We start from the raw sequence: 4,281 nt of genomic DNA, 5'->3' as shown, positions 1-4,281 counted from the left end.
CAGGGCAAACTACGCAAACCAGTCAAAAGCAAACAGTTAAAAAATAGTCTAGAACTATTTGAGATCAATACATGGCCATTTCTCTTATCTTTCAAATGAAAGGGAGAAATGAAAGATTTTAATCAGATCAAACGTGATCACATATTCCACCATTAAGTGACATGCTCATATATTTAAAAGCAACAAACAGGTGTGCCCTATCTAACAAAGAAGGAAGAGTTTCTCTGCAATCAAAGGTAAGTTTTTGGAAAAAATACATCATCTATACCTTGTTTCGAATCAACTTGAGCCTTCAAAAAATTCTGTGTACCCTACAATACTAATATAACTATAGATTTTCAAATGCCTTCCTGAATCAGACACCCTTCTCAGTGCACTGGAACTACAATTTATCAAAATCCAAAGAAGCACATTCAGATGACCTGGTGTCATGGCCAGTTCAGACTCAGTACTAACTGTGAGAAGCCAGTCCCAGCATTGCCAGATAATCTGCTGCCTCAGCGGCTGCAGGCAAAAGAGGCTGCACCACTCACTAACCAGCTCCATTAGTCTCAGAAGGTGAGGCGTCTGAGCAGCCAGCCTCTCTAAATATAAGCGTTGCTGTGCAGAGAGGACAACAAAGAGGATGGGCCAGTTTCTTCTCAAGAAAGGAACTTTGCCTTTCCAAATAAGCAACACCGGCTTTGTAAGAACAGCAGTGAGCTCACACCTCTCCACTGGCAATATTAACTTAGGCTCTGTTGCCTCTCAACTTGAAATTCTGTGATCGTGATTCTGGATCTGGACTGGCTGATGACTCTGCTACAACATTAGGACTCTTGGACTTTGCCCAATTACTTTGTGCCTGCTGTTTTGGATTTGGACTCTCTCTCAAGGCGAGCTTGTTGGACTTCAGGGGACCTGATTTTTCCTGTGTGTGTGTGCGCGCGCATGCACATTTCCACACACATTTCCTTTGTCACTTTATTTACTTGAAAACCTCCTAGCAAAGTTTGCAATTCTCTGCATGTTTGCGAGCGTGTGTTCTGAGACAGGACACTGGAGTTCCAACACATCTGGAAGATTGATTTACAAGATTTAAAATTGGACCATATTACCTCAAAAGACGTACTCGTTACTTTAGAAAAACTTACTTGGCTAAAGAGGAAGAGAAAGGGAGAACCTGTGTAGGGACACTTCCTAATTGCTTCTTAATAATCAAAACCAGCCTTAACCATAGTACTAATCTCTCTGATATCGTTCAAATGTGTACAATTTTGACTGAAATTGCCAAGTTTAGAGTTGCAGCACCAAATTTTGTAAGCTAGTACAGAAATTTAGACACACTATGCATGATAATATTTGAGCAGATTTTGAAACAAAGATATTGCTACTGCATTATTGTCATTATAATTACTAAATAAATATTAGTGTTTGTCCCTTCAGGCTGCATATGTGTGTGTGTACATACATACACACACACACATCTACACATCTCACATCTACACACACAATGATGATTTTGTGCCATCAAGTCACTTTCGACTTCATACAGATTTTCTACAAAATGATTGCCCCTAACTTGTTCTTTCAGGTCTCCCAACAGTGCATATTTGTACCCAGTATAACATTAATTAAATATATGATTTAAGGAAAAAAATGTTCATTCCAATGCCAATTTGGCATGTTTGTACATGCAATCAAGAATCATATATCTTAAATAATATTTAGGGAGGCATGATTCATTCTTATCAAAGTACCAACTTAAAACATCTCTGTGAGAGCATACTATAGATATAAATATTTGTTTGATGACCGTTAATCATTAATACTGAATTTTGTTATACTTTATAACACTGTATCAATATATTATTACAAGGCAGCATAGAAACTTCATATCATGATTGTAGTAGTTTTCAGCACATTTTTCTTCCTTCTAATGCTTCCAAGTGTCTTTCTTCATAAACCTATCCCTTATCCCCTCCATATTTGACAAAGAATCATCATATGGAATGTAGGTAAAGCATTAGGATTCAGCTGTTGATTACAGTATGAGAAAAGAAATGTAAGTTAGGGCCATTTGTTTCTATTGTTTAAGACAGTACAAGATATGCAATCTCATTTTCGGTGTATAGAAATGCTTTAAATTAAATGGCATACAGACAGTTAATCCTTGCTTAACTACGGTCAGTGGGATCAGCAGCTACTTCCCTAAGCAATGTGGTTGTAAAGCAGAAGTCACATGACCACATCAAGTTACAATGACAGTTGTGGCAATCCTACAGGTTTGCGATGGTCACTTGCGATCCCCTACAGCTTTTCATTTGACTTTGCTTGTTGAAAGCCAACAGTGAAGATCACAAATGACAATCAGAAGACCACAGGAATACTGCAAAGGCTACAAGTGCAAGGACCTATTGTAAAACTCCTTGTTTGCCACTATTGTAACCTCAAACAGTCACTGAACAAGTGGTTGTTCAATGAGGACTATTTGTACTGGAATTGTGTTCTCTTTCTTTTTCCAAGGCCAGATATGTTCTCACATCTCTTTCACTCAATATATTTGGCAAAATATATTAATATCCACCAATGTAAAGCATGAAAAGCCAGGTCCACCTATGAAGGTTATTAACTGATTTGATTCTAAAAGCCTATGCCCAGGAATCTTCCCAACTAATGATCAGCACCTGGTTAGAGTTAGATAAGGATCAATGGCATTCAAGGTTCTTAACTTGCTTGTGGCTAGGTAACAAATCTAAACTGAGCCCTCTTTTAACTCCTCTCTCTGGCTTTGCCAGTCCTCCTCCTATAACTAATTAGACTAGTAAAGATTATTTAGAACACAAAGTATCAAGATTATCAAGTCAAAATGGGCATATTCAGTTTTTTCCCCTGGATATGCTCTGCCTACATTTATTATATGCTTTGTTACATTGCCACTGAAATGTGTTATCATTCAGGACAAGACAATCAAAAACCAAAGCAGGTTATAAAGATTATGACGCAGACAACTGTGACAATTATTAGAAATGCTAACCAAAGCATAATATAGAGCACCACTTCCCATTTCACCAGTTATTTGATGAAATATACAGCTTTCCTACCTATGAAACTAGGTCCCTCTAATGTAATTGTTGTATTCTGCCTGACTCCTAGAGACACTGGGCTGAAGTGACAATAAAAGTAAGAATTATATTCTTGTTCAATATTCTTCTACTTTGACACGATATTTAAGAATACTAGTTGGACGGTGTTTCTGCCATTCTTTCAATCACTTCCCTTAGTTCTAGGAAGCTCACCAAAACTCCAGTGTCACGACATTGTGCTGATCAACCAGGAGAAGGGTTCAGAATCCCTCTGCATATATATAAAGATTCTCTGAAATGAGACAAAAAGAATACACAGTAAAAAAAAAATATTTTAATATAACCTTGGAAACAACGTAACAGCAGGATGCATTACTTGACAAATTATCCACCCTGCAATTAAAAAACCCAAACAAACTTGTAGGCATGTTAAGAAAGAACAAAGAATACAGTTATCTTGTGTTCTAAAAACAAAACATCTCACTCAATTAAAAAAGGCAGGAATAAAAGAAAAAAAGCAATATAAAGGATCTTTTTGACACGCATACTGATTGGATTGAGAAACTTAACAAAATTAAATTAAAACTCAAAATATTAAATAGGGATGAACTCCAAATACGGTAATACACATTTGAAGACAAAACATTCACACTCCAAAAAGATAATTTGCGATAGCCAAACGCACAAACCATCTTTATTTCAGCAACAAATACATACAGCACAATGCTAGACAGTCCTGATTCAAACAAGCAGAAATACAGAATGTGATTGAGATTTAGAAAACCAAAGTTTGGGACATATAAAATGTGAAAAGGGGGGTGGTGAATAGACAAATTGGTGAGACCAGTCTGTCCCATTATCTTTATTATCTATGATGTCTTTATCATCTCAGCTTGTTCTGAGTTTTTCCCCCAAAGCACTGAATTACCAATACCCACTAATTTTACTTTCTTAAAATGCCTGTGGACCTGGATAAGGAATCTTCCTGTATTGGCCTTCAAGGAAAACTGAGAAGAAGGCATGACACTGCATCAGAATTAAGTATGTAAAGATTGGGATCTTGACTAGATCCACTTGGTGCTTTGTGTCTGCTACATTCCATTTAATGAGTGCTTTGGCATGATTATACCTATCCGGAGTAGAAGACTTGGAAAGAAGCTCAAGGATGGCCTCTTAGATGCCACTGCCTGTTTCCATGTAAATTAAAAATCATCTC

The sequence above is a fragment of the Protobothrops mucrosquamatus genome, unplaced genomic scaffold, assembly GCF_001527695.2.
Source record: "Protobothrops mucrosquamatus isolate PMUCROS unplaced genomic scaffold, P.Mucros_1.0 scaffold624, whole genome shotgun sequence".
Classification (NCBI taxonomy): Eukaryota; Metazoa; Chordata; class Lepidosauria; order Squamata; family Viperidae; genus Protobothrops; species Protobothrops mucrosquamatus.
Note: the sequence above shows the minus strand (reverse complement) of the source record.